At 42.3% G+C, this 17,370-nt stretch overlaps 1 protein-coding gene across 2 annotated transcripts in view; it reads right to left on the bottom strand.

Moving 5' to 3' along the window:
* creb3l2 (cAMP responsive element binding protein 3-like 2) overlaps positions 1-17,370 on the bottom strand; it is a 35,665-nt gene that overhangs the window by 13,600 nt on the left and 4,695 nt on the right. Inside the window, exon 1 of one of the 2 annotated variants that reach the window (XM_040035679.1) lies at positions 4,364-4,716. The exons of the other annotated variant lie outside the window; for it this stretch is intronic. The gene's annotated coding sequence lies outside the window, so the exon portion shown is untranslated. Of the gene's footprint in view, positions 1-4,363; positions 4,717-17,370 lie in introns of those variants that run through there. 2 annotated transcript variants of the gene reach the window in all.

Genomic DNA, 17,370 nt, shown 5'->3' with positions numbered 1-17,370 from the left:
TACGAGGTTCATTACCTTAAACATAATCACATCTAACATAGTAGCTTAAGCCATGTGACTGCGTTTATTTTAGCATAATGTCAGCATATTGCTTCCTACAAAAAAGTGTGTGTGTTTGTGTGTGTGTGTGAGACAGGAGGTGACAAAGCATTAAAATCACAATAAGGCCCGAAAAAAACAAAACCTAAAAAAACAGTGGGTGTGTTTTTTTAGCTTTCAGGGGGGCGGAGTAATTACATACGGAGCAAATCCATGTTTACAAGAGAAGGTCTGGTTTATGGGACATCTGATACCACCCCAATGTCACAATGACACTGAAACAAACTAAATAAAATAAATAAATAAATAATCAGCTTTTATTGCCTTAAGTTTAGTTTAAAAAATATCAATAAACAAACATGGAGGCTCAGAAACAAATATATCCTCCTCTTTCTGGAGAACAGGAAATGGGAGAGGTCCAACTCCGCCTGCTTGAAAACAGAACCACACCAAAGGCACACAGTGAGGCTTTATGAGCTCCCTGTCATTTCTGCTGTGGGAGTTTGTGGTCATGGTTGTGTGTGAGACTGGGCTGCAGCATAGGTCACTGGCCGGGTGTAGCTCATCACGCACAACAGAAACCTCTTTGTCCCCTGCATCCCAACAGAGAGGTGTAATTTAGGGCTGGCTGTAACCCGACGCTCTCCAGCTGGGAAACAACCACGAGAGCTGAAGCCAAAATGGGAAAATTGGGAGATTACACTAGAACTAGAGCAAGAATCAGCAGGTTACTGACTCATCTGAGGGAGCAGCGGTGATAATAAAGAGGCTGCCCTCATATTTTTCATAATAATGTTTCTAATGTAACACGCAGAAACAAGCAGAGGACTCAGCTGACGGCGCAGATCGCAATCTTTTAATTGAAGTCGCGATGAAATCTATCAGTGGAGGCGGAAATGAAGACAGATAATGTCTCGAGCTGTGATGAGACATCAGTGCCGTCCGCAGAAATCCCCTGTCATCCAAAGAGAGAGACAACACAGCCACCAGCCGCACAATATTTTTCATATATCAGGATCACATCAAAGGAAACGGGATGAAGACAAAGCACCAAACTGGGACACACGAGCTAGATAAACACTTTGGAGTTTGAGCTGTTTCAAATTGACTGTGACTGTGTTAGATTAATGCCAACAAGCTAAAGAGTTTCTTCACTTTACACCAGAAGTGGCACGCAGACAGCACTGTGGAGACAGACCATAACACTGATATCTTTACAGCTGTTTACTTCACATATGGCTAGTGACCAGTCAGCGAACCCTCTGGCAACCACCTGTTGCTAAGGGAAAATGTGTACTTCTCTACCGTGTTGGCAACATGTTGGTAGAATTTGCTGATATTGCTGCTTAGCAATTGCTTTGGCTGCTAGCAGATTTGCTAGTAGTTTTCTTGGAGGATGGCAACTTGTCTGAAAACAGTCACCAACTGCTTGCAGAATGAAACTGAGAAAAGTTCACCTTCAAAATAAAAGTTGTGCCTTACCGCTGCAACCGGAATCTTTCAAAGGGCGCAACTTTTACTTTGAAGGCAGAGATTCTGCATCTTGAGTTGCACTTTTTCAAGATTTGGCAAATAGCTGGCGAGTGTTTACAGAAATCGGCGTCTTCAGTGCAAACTACAGGAGATTGTAGCTTGTTGGTGACTAAAACAATCACAAGGAAGTTTTTGACCCAGCTCGATCTTTGTCAGTAACCATTTTCCAACCAACAGGGGAAAGCACATTTTTCCCTGATGTACTAAATATGTACTAAATAGGCATTCACTCATACGAAATTTGGCTCAGTTATGTGCTTTTGGTTTGAGTTACTACGCTACACCTCAGTAGCAACTGCTAGCATGAGTAGCAACTGCTAGCATGAGAGCTAACATAGCACAAAGAAAGCTAAACAGCAAAGCAGTTTGGCTTTTTAGAAACGTAAGAAAGTTTAAATCAAGCCTAAAACAATAATCCCAGCATCTTCATCACAATGAGGAATATATCTTATTAATTTAATACTGAGTACCAGTAATGGCTGATACATGACTCCAAGACCAACTGAAAATGAGCCACAGGAACCCTACATCTAAATGTTAGAAAATAAAATAAAACCAGTGGGATTTAAGAAATATCCAGTCCACTGCACACTAGCCAGTTGCCAGGCAGAACAGCGAGCGGTAAGCCTCGACATCTGTGTTGATCACCGGTTAGCAGCTAATTTAACAGAGGGAGGAGAGGAATGTGCTTCCTTGTCTGTAATTCTTCTGTAAAGTACGATGTGCGTCTGTTTTAACCCTTAATGAGCAGATCCTAAAGCTCAAGGAAAGTTTGATGATGTCCCCTCCTCCCCTTAAAGTCCAAACCAGATGCCTACAAACTATAAATCACACTAAAACCACACAGGCCCCACCGTCCCCCTCCTCTAGTGTGTGTCCAGCTGGCTGAGTGTGTGTGTGTGTGTGTGTGTACCTTGCCCTGGACTCAGCTGTGTGTACTTTTGCTGATGACAGCCTAATAAAGTACACGCGTCTGTGTATCAGCACCAACTGAATGACTCAATAGTTTGATGTGGATCCCGATTATCTGTCCCGGTCGCTTTACTGTCACTAATAACCAACACGTGTCCAATTATCAACCAATAACCAGTGCGAAAGGTTGAATGAAGACCTGAACTTTCATCTGCAGGAATCTTCTATCTGACTAACGCATCATTTTGTTATCGTGTCTGCTATGCCGTCATTAAGAGATAGAGAAGCGAAGCTTTCTCCTCTAACTTCACTTTCCCCACTTGCTCTCAAATTCTCTTAAAATCCGGTTCCCCCACCCTCTAGTTTGATTCTCCTAATGTGGGCCCTCTGGTGAAATTCCCAAAACACTTTGAATATTTGGATATTTGGTCCTCAGCCGCTGTGGTAACAGCACTTTAGCAATGTGTGAAACTCCCCCCTGGAATGATAACAATGTTTACAAGCAGTTTTAACACTTAGCTAAAGTGTGCACACGTGCACAGCATTTATCAGCCAAAGAGCAGAGATTGCTCTCCACTAAGTACAACCTTTAAACACTCATCGATGACCTCAGAAGCAGTCTGTCACACATGACACTGATAATGATGTGAATAATATTTGTGCACGCCTGCCATTTTTAATCTAAAAAAATCCAACTGCCCCCTACAAATCTTTTATTTTTTACATCATTTTATTAAAGAAAACTTTTTGGCTTAAAAGGCTTATTATGTTTTAAAGTTTACACTCGTAATCTGCCTTTCATGTACACGTTTGACCAAAGACAAATGTTGAAAGTGTTCAAGCCTCTGATGAGTATGAACTATGTTCTTTATTGTGTTTCATTTCTCTTACGATGTCCAGTGAGTAAAGAATGGTAACCACCGGTAACTCTCGTTCATCACCCAAAAAAACTGAGCTTTTAAAACTTTTCTACAACCGCAGTTCCAAAAAAGGTGGGAAACTTCCTAAAACTTAAATAAAAATAGAAAGAAATCATCTTCTGCCCTAATAAACCCAAATATTATTCATTCATATATATGGAAACTGAAACGCACATAAGATCACCTGGAAGTGTTGCATAAAGACAAAACAACAGCATTATTATCAAGGTACCTTACATTCTCCTTCTGGAGAGATTACGGTAAATAGTTGTGGCTAGACTACTGAGTCCTATTAGTTTATCATGAATCTTTCAGAGCCAATCAGCTCAAATTTGTTTGGTTAAGGTAGTTTATTCTGCAGTGAAATAAACTATAAACAACTGAAAATGTGAATCGCAGCAGTCACACTTGACAAGCCTGGAAAGATCTCATTTTAAAAAAGGAGGGAATGATTCTCTGCAGTTACATTTTAGTGAGTCACCAAACACAACTAGATGCCTGAAGACTGAGACAAATCCCTGCATGCTATTATCAAACCAAAAACAAACTGCACTGGATCAGGCCAACAAAAATGTCTTTCAGAACAGATAAATTAGTTTAATTAGATAAACGTGATGGTTAGCAGGATCATAAATCAGTCTGGAACCACGTTAAACCTGTCTCTGCAGCACTGGGCTTGATCTGTCCACGCTGTGGCATTGATACTGTCTGTGTTAGCACAACAAGACAAATCACAGACCTTGGAGAGGTTCGGCTATCTGGATCTTATCTGAGGGGGGAGGTGGCAGTAGCAGGTGAGCCCAGCACTGAGCCTACATGTCCAGACAGCCGGAAGAACTCACAGGATGCAGCTTCCATCACTTTTAACAAACTGTTTGACATAAAACAAGCGATACAGTTCACAGAGATCCAGCTGTTTAAGCTTCAGCCGCAGGCACACAAACACACAGCCGTCTCACCACAGCCACGAGGGAATTTGAAGAGATGTGAAGCTCGGCCAGGAACGACCTTGTTTGACAAAAACCTCTTCATTCCAAGAGAAACACGATCCGGTTCTCACACCGATAAGGACATAGAGACACTCCCTGACCCAGATTCCTGACTTCGATCCCAGCTTGATTCGCTAACCCCCCCCCCCTTTTGGTAATCAAAGGTGCAGCGAGTGCACCAGGGGATAAGAGAGGATAATAACAGAGGAAGGCAGAAAACCAGCAGCTGTCAAGGATGCCTGGATGATTAGAAGCACAAATAATGACTATTTTCATTCAAATTCAAACTTTTTCAGCTTTTCTAAACAGTCATGGGTACTTAAAACTGAAAGAAATGTTACAGGATGCCAAAACCTCTAAAATATTAAATTTATTATCATTTAAAACAAAGAACTAGATGTTATAATTTTTAAAACTTTATCAATTTAATCCTCCCTCAAACACAAAACCTTTTGGTTCATTATTTGGGGTTTTTGGCCTCTAACCTCACAGTTTCCATCCTTACTGCTCTAATCAGCTTATTTCCATTCACAGGAGGCTGTTATCAATTACAAAGCTTTTAAAATCTGACGAACTGCCCAGCACTGAGCAGCACAGCTTTTTTTATAGTTCTTCTGACTGCTGAAAGAAGCACTTTTTGTATGTCTGCACTGCAGGAACTGCCACTTAAAGCTTTTGGGCCTTTTTACTTCCAGCCTCGGGTTAGGTACACGCTGAGCCTCTGAAGCAGGACTGTCCCAAACATGATGGTAATTTATAGGATAGCACAAGTTTTTAAAAGCCTCTGCAAACACCGGATTTTTTAAGCATGTAAACAAAAGCTTTTAACCATTCTCCCCACAAAAACAACATCTGACAACCTCAACTCTACCCTTAATGACAAGTTTTGACAGCTCAGTGTGAATCAATAACGACATGGTTTGTCGACCATTAGAATAGTTTCCGGGTTTTTACGAGGGTAGGAGGGGGCAGAGATCCCCCTGGCTAACTGATCCAAACCCACTCACTCTGTCTTGGAAACAGGCTGGAAATATGAGCTTCAGGGATTACTCCTCGTAGGCTTTCAAGAGGTAAAGAGTTAACATTAGCCTTGCAGAATGTGAAACAAAGCACTAAGAGGTGGACTGACAGTGAAATCCCTTATTGAGAGTATATGAAACAGATTAAAAAACAACCAGTAGGCAGTGAGGACAGAAAAAAAACATCAGCCAATCACATGAGAGCAACTCAGTGACTTTGAATGTTTTGGAATTGTTGTCAGGCAGGTTGGTCTGGAGGGTCTAGTGGGGTTTTCCCACATGAACATCGCTAGGGATTCCTGAAAATGGTCGAAAAAGTAGAAAATATCCAGTGAGCGGTTCTCTGTGAATAATGACAGAGGTCAGAGGAGAATGACCAGATTGGTCCTTCCCTTTATGACAGTGCATCGATCTTCCAGTGGCTGCTTCCAGCAAGGTAACACAACACGAACCACAGACCATCTCAAACTGGCTTCTTGAACACTAAGTTCTCTGAACTCAAATGGCCTCCACAGTCACCAGATCTCAGAGCACTTTTGGGATGTGGCGGAATGGGAGATTCACATCATGGATGTGCAGCGACTGTGTGATGCTCTCATGTCAACATGGACCAAAATCTCTGAGGATTGTCTCCAGCACATCAGAATCAGAATCAGAATCAGAAAGGGGTTTATTGCCAAATGTTGAGCAGGTTTACAACATTAGGAAATTGCTGCGGTGCTTCAGTGCAAACATGGTGTCATAAATAACACTTAAATAGACATGGAAAAAATAAAAGTAGGGATAAGAATTAAAAGTGCTACGTGGAAAGATATGTGCATGAGATATACATGAGATATATACATGAGTATAAGAATTAAGAGTGCTACGTTGAAAGATATATACATGAGTGCAGGTGGTGATCAGTGCCAAACATGGAATGATGCAGTGAACACAGCGTAGGGTCATGTGTTAGTGGCGGGGATAGTCATATGGTTATTGTTCATGTGTCCAACAGCAGAGGGGAAGAAACTGTTCTTATGGCGAGAGGTTCTGGTGCGAATGGACCGGAGCCTCCTGCCTGAGGGGAGCAGGTCAAACAGACTGTGTCCAGGGTGAGAAGGGTCAGCTGAGATCCAAGCTGCACGCCGCAATGTCCTGGAGGTGTACAGGTCCTGCAAAGATGGGAGTCTGCAGCCAATCACCTTCTCAGCAGAGCGCACAACACGCTGCAGTCTCTGTTTGTCCCTGATAGTGGCTCCAGCGTACCACACGGTGATGGAGGAGGTGAGGATGGACTCGATGATTGCAGTGTAGAACTGCATCATCGTCCGTGTTGGCAGGTTGAATTTCTTCAGCTGCCTCAGGAAGTACATCCTCTGCTGGGCTTTCTTGATGACGGAGGTGATGGTGGGCTCCCACTTCAGGTCCTGGGTGATGGTGGTACCCAGGAAGCGGAATGAGTCCACAGAGGTGATGGGGGTGTCAGTCAGGATGATGGGGGGGAGTGGGGCTGTGTGCTTCCTGAAGTCCACAATAATCTCCACTGTCTTCTGGGCATTCAGCACCAGGTTGTTGTGGCTGCACCAGGACACCAGACGTTCAACCTCCCTCCTGTAGGCAGACTCGTCCCCGTCCGAGATGAGTCCAAGTCCACATGTTGAATCCCTGCCACAAATCATTAAAGCAGCTCTGAAGGTAAAAGGGGTCTGACTTGGTACTACCAAGGTGTAGTAGGGGGTAAATGCTCATGCAATTCTTCTGATCAAATAATTGTTTAAACCTAAAAATAACTAACAGCTTCTGAAAAGAGAGGATTTACTCTACTTTTTATTCTATTTTCGTGTGTGATGAGCACTTTTAACATTTTACAGGCTACATAACCAAACAATTGGTTTACGATATAGTTGACTGAGTAATTTCTGGTAAAAAGATTTATTAAATGCAGCTTTTGAGCAATCCTAAAGCAGATTTTATGCTCTACACTTGCTCAGAGGTCACAAAGACTAATCAGATGCTGTGGGTGAATCTGAAGGAAGACTCTGTGCCCTAAATTAGAGAAACTGTTCCAGCACACAAAACATTCTGCATTAGCATCAGCAGTGATATTATCACATATCAGACTTTGTTCTTTTTACACATAATGGTAGGGCGGAGAGACGGTTAACGGATGTAATCAGCAGGATGTGAGAGAGAATAACAGCAGGCATGAAGTCCAGCAAGGCTGTTTACCCTCCACCCACGTATGAACAAACACAAAGACAAAAAACATCTGAACTTTGCAAAAGTTGCAGCGGATCCATTTCAAAATAAAGGTTTCCAGAGGTTAACATCCATTTCCTGTCTAACACAGCGGCCTCAGACCTCATTAATGTTTCAAGCTGAATTATTTAAAAAAAAAAGCCTTAATGTCAGCAGTTAAATGGAGCCGCGACAGGAAATGTGTTCAAAATGGGAATCTCTGAGGTCCCGGAATGGAAAACATCCCGAGTCAAAGTTCAGAGCTGTGAGTCAGCTGCTCTCTGAAGCATGCAGTGATGGTACTGGAAATGCGTGTGTGCAGCACAGAGGTGGCACACACAGACCCACAAGAAGACAAATGGAAAAACCGTTTCAGGGTCCCCTGACGAGTAAAACCCAACCCATCCCCTCCCCCCGCCAACCCCTCTGCCTGTCTCTAACAGCTTCCCAAAAAGTTCCAACTTCAACCCCCACAAACACAGACTGACACACACTTTCCACTCTTTCCCTGTCATACTGACCTATCATCTGTGCAACCCCCACTCTTCCCCCACCGACCCTCCAGATGTTACACAATGACTTCACTGGAGAACAGGCAATGATATCAGCCTGTATTTATTTAGCCTGTTTTTACAGTGGAACCTATGAGAAGAACAAATGTCATAAACAGACCAACAGTGAACCGATTCTGCCTGATTATCTGCATCTTATTCTTCTGTGTCATGAAGCTCTGCTGTTGGCCAAAACCCTGCCTTTGCTGAAGCAAACACTAGGTATTAATCCACAGCTGAAAATAGTCCCCGACAAACGCTATTTTTTGCTAAAAGCTTCTTATTAATAATAAAAAATATATCGCTTTTCAAGAAAACAGCGACAAACTGCAGTTAAAATACAAGACTTTTTGCTTTTGTGAAAACAGTTAATACTGTAAAGTCTGATGCTTTTGAGGAAAAACCTATTAGCAGCAAGCTGTACTTTACATTTTTAAACCATAATACAGCGTAATAATAACTTTGGACTCATGAGATAATCAGAGTTTAAACGTTAAAGTAATGGACCAAAAATTGTGACTTTCACTGTTGTGGCTACGCCTCAGAGCGGTGTTTAGGTTTAGCTAGCAAAAGTACATTATAACGAAGTCTTAGTGATCAATCGCATGCTGTCATTGTTCGCTTCCACGTTAGTTATAAAAAATTTGCAAAAATTAAAAACTCAGCAAAACAACAAGTGGCTCAGTGTCCCAACATTTGGAAGAAGGGACTGCTCTCACAGCTTGTCCCCCTGACCAGGACGACAGGTCAGGGGGGAGATATCATCACCCCCACCCGACAATGGGTACCAAGCCCCAAGAAAATATATATATATATATATATGTATATATATATATTTTTTTCACAGGTCAAAATATTGGTACGATAATAAAATCATTGTGTGGTCTGTCTCTAGTCAGACGCAGCAGGGAGGCAGTGTTTCTGTTAAACACAAGCACAGCTGGCCCTCATCTTGTGTGCATTTCCTTCTTAAAAACTGGGTCAGCACGCTCCTAACTTTTTCCATCTCTGCACTGCTAACACTGACCATTACACTCACACCTCTCCATCTGAACTCCTTCACCCTTACTCACACATACTTTGAGTTCTTCCAGCTCTCTCGAGCCTCTGATTTTCTCCCAACAACACAAACTTCTTCAACACTGTGTTGATGTGCGAAGATTTAGGGATTCATTTGAAGATAATCTCTCCTAAAGCTCAGTTTATCCGGTTTGTTGCTGGATTCAGGGTAAAATCTGGGCCGGCGCTGGTCTTGCTGTGCACCCTATAGTGCGCCGTCCTGGGCGCGTTGCTGATCTTGATTCCCCTGTTAGCAAAGTTTTCCTGGGGTGGATGCTTTCCAAGCAGACGCATGCTTCAATGAAAAGTCATGCAGGATGACGCACACTTGCACACATGTGGTGAACTCTGCATGGATGACTGGGCCTGTTAGCGTCTCATGTGATTGAAAGGTTCAGGTTATAAAAAAGGTGTGCTCTGTCAGAAGAGCAGAACATCTGGTTTAAAGAGGATGCTAAAATCTAATATTTGGGTAATGAAAACACAACAAGGATGAAATTTTCTCAATGTCATGCATAAACGGAGTCTGTAGATCCCGACAGATATACGGTTTGTGATACTTTCTCCTCAGTCTCTCCACACTTGCACTGAGTAATGTGCTAAAACTAAAAATGGACTAAATGTTTAGCTTATGTTCCACTTTCAAAACGAGCACAAACCGGGCTGCTTGGTGCAGTTTGCACACACCCTAAAGTGAAGCCACATCTGGCGTCCTCACACTCACATGCAGTAACTTTCTATGTCGCTAACATCTGCTGCAGCTCACCAAGAATGACTGAAGTAAAACCAAAAAAAATTGTGTGTTTAAGGCCTAAAGACAACACGGGGATGGAGACCGGTCAGTGACCCTCCAGAGGTCGCTAGGGCAAAATGTGTGTGGCAAGTGGTTGGATTGTGTTGCTAGAGTGAAACTGGTTACAAAGAGTTACAGGATGCTGCTTAAAAACTTCTTGCGATTGCTTTGGTTACTAGCAAGATGCTGCGGTCACAAGCAGTTCGCATGAAAAATGCCAACTTGTCTGCAAACACTCGCCAACCCTTTGTCGAGCTGTAGTGAAAGCAAAAAGAGTGCAACACAAATCAGAAACAGAGAACGGTGGGCCTTCAAAGTAAAGGTTTTACCTTCTGAAACACGCTGGTAAAGTACCACAACTTTTACTTTGAAGGTGAAAGCTCTCCCTTTCCAGTTTGTGACAACTGTTTTCAAATTTCAGTGCAGCTCGACGAGCAGTTAGCAAGTGTTTATGTGGGTGACTTTAATGTAAACTACAGCATCGTGCTAGCATCCAAAGTGATCACAATGAGGATTTTGGTGCCACACCCTCAACAGCTTCAGCTCCCCAGTAACCGGTCATTGAATACTCCATTTTTCCCAAGTGACCAGGAGGTCGTAGGGGAGCAGTCCTCATCAGTAGTTTACATTATGGCTGGGAGTCAATGAGTGGGAATGCCAAAAAATGTGGGAAATATGGGATAAAACATCAGATCCAGCAATGTAGAATATATTCAATTTGAAAGAATTAGGGATTCGAAATGATTACAACAGAAAATACAAACTTAATTCAGAGGTGGAAAAAGCTAAAATGCATTTGAATTTGTCTCAGATAGGTTTTTATATCTTTCTGCTTTTGCAGACTCATGTTGTATAACCGACAACTGTTCGTTTGGTAATACTTTATAATGTCTAAAAGAAAACCTCAAAGACTGACAGATTTGGCATGTTGCAGAGTGCTTTTCTGTGGAAATTCTGCAGAAGTTTGTGTTGAACGAAGCGTTCAACAACTTCTGCAGAAAAAGAATCTGCATCTTGAGACAGATTACAGCGATACTGCTAAACATAATAGTCCATTTAGAGGGGATTCATGGAAAATTATGAGGAAATGCATTAATATGTGAAAGAATGAAAGGTTGGGAAACAAATCAGACTGATCAAGTCACTTTACATACAGAAAGACGAGTCAGGAACAGCTGCAGAGACGTTTCTGGCATTTCCAACAGGAGCTGACTCGTCTAGCAGGAGTGACGGGGGGTGAGGAAGGTGGTGGATAATGGGTAGAAAGAGGAGTGAAATGCTAACTCGACAGCAGATGGACAGATTAGCATCTTAAACAGGTCTGGATTGGACTTTTGTTGAGTCACAAGGCAGGTTACCAGCTACTAAAAAAACAAAAACATCAAAGCTGAGCGTTTCTTGGTGCTCACACTGTTTAATACCCAGTTTACAGGCTTTACACGCTTTGATGTTTAATACATGAAATAGTGGAGCTCATGCAAAAATCCCAAAGTCTCACTACAAGCTGCTAAAGCCACTGAAGTTCTGTTTATTCAGCGAATTTAAAGTTTCTAACATGGACAAAATCCTGTAGAGCAGCTCTGAAAACTCGCCTGAAACTCTTCCGTTTAAAGAATTAAAAAAAAAAAAAAAACATGCTTCTAAAGAGTAAAGAACCAGAGGTCAGTTATCTGTATTTCACCAACAGCGGCTTCGACATAAAACCGCCTCAAGGCTCATTTAAGGGCTGGGTGTATAAAGTACTCAGAGGGACATTGAACCCACACCCTGCTAACCACACACTGCCATTTAAAACCTTTTATGGTGCCTAAAGCTGAGGGGAGAGGGGGCAGAGAGATAGAGGATGGAGCGAGAAAAAAGAGAGAGAAAGGTAGAAGGAGACAGAAATACAGACAGAGGGATAAATTTAGCTTTGCCTCAAAGAACGAAGGCTCCTGTGGATTTTCCATAATGATCCCTCCCCACGCTGATTACTACCTTCGCTTTGCTCTCAAATGGCTGCACGCCTGCAGCAAGCTCAAGTCTGAGTCCACTTTCAAAGTCAAAAGAAAAGTTGCATCAGATTTGACAAAGGAAAAAAAAAAGTGTTGCTCATCCTCTGTGTGTGTGTGTGTGTGTGTGTGTGTGCACCATCTGCAGACCACTGTCACTTTTAAAGGCCAAAACAGTGACATGATTAACGAGATGCAGGAAAGTGAAAAGTCAGAGAGTTTATTCTTAGTGTAGAAGCATTCAAACCTAAAAGTTCAGTCGGATTCTTTAAAAACTTTTCAGTGAGTGCAGTCCAGCTTCGGCATGAAATAAATGTGCATTTAAATATTTTAAAGCAGGAAACTTTGAATCACTCTGCAGCCATGCTTGTCTGTCAGTTCGGGGTGACAAACATACGGTCTAGGGACAAGAATCGGCCCACCAGGGTTCAATCCAACTCCCTGGATGGATTTGGAAAATGCAAAGAAGGAGGTGAGACTTCTTGCAGGCTGCCGTGGTCACTAGGGGTGCAACGATACTCGTATCGATATTGAACCGTTCGATACAGTGCTTTCGGTTCGGTACGCATATGTATCGAACAATACAAAATTTGTAATTTATTTTATCAACTTTTCTTCTGATGATGCTGTCTGTGTTGAGAGCTCAGTGAATCTGCGTTCGACTACTCCGCCTAGGCTGCACTGTCGAGCGCAGATCCACTGAGCGCAGCACAAGCTAGCAAGACAGAAGCTAAGCTCGTTGCAACATGGCAAATTGAACCTCCCCCACCCTCATTCAGATCTGGCCTTTGGAACTATTTTGGTCTTCATGTGAGGTATGACCCTGAAGGTAAGCGAGTCATGGACAAAAGTAAAACAGTATGTCGGATGTGCCACGCAATGGTCAATTACATGGGTGGGAACTACTGCGTTAGCGCAGTTTGCTCGTTAACGTGTTGACGCCGTCCAGCCCCACGCACAGGGCGATCCGCGGTAGCTCGTTAACGGAGATTTGCCATGTTGTGGCGTTAACGTCATTTCAGATTAACGCTGACAGCACTAGTGGGAACACAACGAATATGACTGCACATTTACATCATCCTAGTGCAAAGACAAGTGGAAGCAGACAAAAACAACAAGCATGCATGCTACAGACTTTACCCGAGTCATTTAGACAGCCGTTAGCACATGATTCTCCTTATGGGGACCTGATATGTTTAATATGCTGCTGAGAGTATACCCTAGAAGAAGCGTATAGTATAGCTTTTATTTTGGAAAGACCCATTTCTCTGTAATAAACTCTCTTTTCCAAAGATGAGTGATTTCTCGATCAGATAGATTTATTTTTTTATTACTTTGTTGTTTCAGCAACATTAAATTTAAAAACTGTACTTTTGAGTTAAAATATATATTTATAATTTTAATAAATGACAAATTAAAAAAGCATGAACATTTTTTTGTATCGAAAAAATATCGAACCGTGACACCAAAGTATCGAACCGAACCGTGAATTTTGTGTATCGTCGCACCCCTAGTGGTCACCTTTAGCTGGTACGGAAGATGCCGACTTGTCTGCAAACACTTGCTGACTACTACTACTGAATGCAAAAAAAGTGCAACGCAGACCAGAAATGTTGAATGTCCTCCACACAACAGAAAATAAGTGTTTATTTTGTCTTTGTATCCCAATAAATACACGAACTCATGATTATGAGAGACTCTCCTGTTTTTACAGCAGGTCCACAGTAACAAGGCCAGTTTACTTAGTAAGTTAAGACTGAGTTTAGATTTGGATTTAAACCTGAAGAGCTGCACTGACTGGCTTAACTGACTTACCACAAAAGCATTTCTTTATAATTGCATTGCTGAAATTGCGCATACTTTATTACAGAGATCTCAGGCTGCTTGTCATCAGTCGTATAAATATGATAGGTTTGTAGGCTGAGTCATGAACTAACGTGGGTTTGACACTCCTGGTCTGTATACTTTTGGTGCGATTGGTCCGCTTGACTTGTGGTGCTCAAACAACCAATAAAAAAGGTCCTTTTCATGAATTTTGACCTGGTTGCTTAGAAAATACTTCCTTAATGAAACTGCTTACATCCAGGTCTGTGGCTTCTCTTTTTTTCTCCCTCTACTGTCCCCCAAAGCAGGTCTTTATAGTATCCCTCTTCAGCAGGTCAGCTGAAGAGGGATACCATAAAGATTTGCAGACAGTCCTGAGCCTTAGATGTATTTCAGTAGCAGGAGAACAGATCCAAAAAGAAACTGAGGCTATGTGGCGTTAACAGGGTCATGACCTTTGAGAAGGCAACCATCTCCAAAACTGGGACACTTACAGTAAAACTACACAGCTGGATAAGCAGCAGCATGGGCCAGAAAAATCTGAAGAGTTGATTTTTCAGATGAACTCACTAAAGTAAAATGTTCTTTATTCAGACAGTTTCTTCTAATCACTGAGTGAAATCTGACTTATCATGTTATTGTGGAGATTCAGGAAGTGCGACAGACTCAAAACAAAGTCAAAGGAAGCAATAAAACCCACATTCAGCCTTCCGAATACACATTTACAGAAATCCAATTCAAACACATCCATTTCATCCCCGTTTACCTGCTAGTATTAGTCCTACTTGTCTCAACCTGTGTCTCAGTGGTACTCGAAGTCATTGGCCAGTTCGGGTATTCAGAGTCAAAGTCAGACTCAGACTAAGAGTAAACACAGAATTTGGCCCCTTCAATCTGCTATTTTATTTAATTGTCGGGATTTACCTGACTCTGAGGAAGCGTGTGGGTTTACCAAATTACCAGCATAGCAGACAAGTTTAGGCAGTAACCAGAATTCAGGACCAGACGGTAAAAACTGAACCTGAAATGATGAATTGTTTTAATCATTTTAAGTAGCAGTGAAAATGTTGCTCCAGTTTCAGCTTCTCTGATGTGACGATGTGCTGTTTTCCTTTTCCTTAAATGACAGTAAACTGAATATGTTCAGGTTTTTAAAACTAGGGTCATCTCTGGTTCCTTTGATAAGAAATTAATTGATTATTAAAAACCTGTGCAGATGAACTATTAACAAAAAGATATTACAAACTTTCTGCGCTGTCAAGCATCTACAGTTTAAATTTATTGCACTCGTTTGCATATTTATCTAAACTTACGACTTCCATTCATAACCCGGAACCGGATTGTCAAACACGCTTCAGTTTGTAAATAAATCAGACTGCGTCACAGGATCTTTGCGTCATCATTTTGTTCCTGTGCGAAAGTCACAGTCGCCTCTGCGAACAACCTGAAGATCCGGCACCACGCCTGCGCTAATAACAGCTTCTTTGAGCTTTGTTCTCACACTCAGGTATGCTCCTTCAGCACAGACTTGAGTTACAGGTGAACAAATCTAAAGAGGCGTGCCTGGTTGTGACATGCAACGTGAACAATTCGAACTTAAATCTGAATCCTTGTATTGTAAAATTATCCTTCGGTGATTCTAAGAATAAAATACTGCTGTGAATGTGTGTGTGTGTGCACACTTTTGTTTGTGCATTTGTGTGTGTCCCTATGCCCTGAATGAGCATCTCTCTCCGCGCTCTGACACTCATGTTACAGCACACACTCGGACCATTCAGAGAGAGACGGAGCGAGGCCACCGGCGAGCAGGATGCCCTGCCCCGACGGAGAACAGGCTCTGCAGTGTGAGCACACGGGTCAAGCTGTTCCCCCTCTGCTGGAATAAAACACCTCTGTCCCAAAAGTGTGCCGAACCGCCACCAGCCCATCACATGTGTTCATAAAAGTGCTGGGTTACAGCTGGAGTTACGCTCATGGATAGCGCCCAGAGATTATCTGTAGGTATGTTGAGTGTTATGTAAGGAAAGCTGTAGCGCGTATGTGGAGCAAACGCACACTTTCCCCCTGCATCTCAGTCTCTTGTGCTCACTGCAAGGACAGCGAGTTCAGCATGTGCTCGGCTTCCTGCCAGACTCTGAAATGGAATTTAAATCAGAGGTTTCTTCCTGACTTCTTTTCCTGAAGCCTCTGACAAAGATATGATCTTACCGTCACTTTCTGTCTCTTCTCCACTTGCTGCAGGTCTTAGCTACAGGTGTATGTGTGAAGAGTGATTTGTTTTCCCTTCTTTGTTTAACGTGTTTTTCCTTATTTCCTGTCATATTTGTACTGTTGATTTGGCTTCAAACCACTCTAAACGCCTTCTTTTGTCCACTCTTGACTCTAGCATGATATCAGTGAGAGTGCATATCCCTAATATGACCTCGGCAGTCGATCAGAAGAAAACTGGCTTAAATGGATGTGTGACAGTGGCGGCACTAAGATAAATGCTTATTCGCGAACATGAATCAAGCAAAAATACTCAAGTACACAAAATACAGAACTGAAAATAAAAGAACAGACCCCATCACTCCTGCACACAAGCAGCACTCACAGGCAAACACACACAAAGTGAGTCTTTGGATCCATTTTTCTGTTTCTGTTTGCTGTCTTGGGGTTTTTTTTTTGTGTGTGTTTGCAGTGGTTTTCTATCTCTTGGTGGTTGTTCCATCTGACTACTGTGGTCAGTGTGCATTTCGTTCTGCTTTCCTCCCATGAGTTTCTGACTCTGTGAACATGCTGATGCTCTACAAATACTTTGCATTATTTTGTAGCTGCTTTCACATCAAACTCTGGACAATGTCCCTAAACTCACAAGACTGTTACCTGCTCTTTTTACACATCAGCTTAATCAGATGTTTCAGGATCTTTGTATTAGAGAGCTGGCAGGTCAAAGGGCATTTAACATCTGACCCGATTGATTCTGACATGCGTCTAGACAACTTCAAGGCAGGACCGCGTGCGTGCGTGAAAATGGCCGCCGTGGTTGTTTTGGGAGTGACCTTTGAATAAAAATGAAAACCATCACGTGGGACGCAGACTCTAGTCCAGGCCACCCTGACCCTTGGGCCTGTGCCCAGCAGTCCCAGTGTGTGATTCATTCATGTCTCCACATGCAAAAACATCTGGTATTTCACATGAAAAAGGAGCAGAGATAAGATAAAAGTGAGACAGAAAACAAGTCTAACATAAGTAATGATCTCACAACACTCAGTGTCATTAAATGACCATTAAGGAGGTTAGAGCAGGACAGATTAGCGTCACTAACGTCTCTAAATCTACTGAATATTCTGTGAAATACTCTGTGAAATGACTCCAAACTATATGTTTTAGCTAGATCTAACTCAAGCACGCAAACACTTCCAACTTCTTTTATCATAAGGTTTTGTTATTCATGTGTTGCTTTGAGTCTCTTTCAACAACAAATAAACACGTAAATGAAAACCCACAATTTCCCTTAATACCAAGGAGACAGACAAAG

Source organism: Simochromis diagramma, unplaced genomic scaffold, assembly GCF_900408965.1.
Source record: "Simochromis diagramma unplaced genomic scaffold, fSimDia1.1 OVJJ01000816.1, whole genome shotgun sequence".
NCBI lineage: Eukaryota > Metazoa > Chordata > Actinopteri > Cichliformes > Cichlidae > Simochromis > Simochromis diagramma.
The sequence above is the reverse complement of the archived record's forward strand: the minus strand, read 5'-3'. Positions and strand labels throughout refer to the sequence as shown.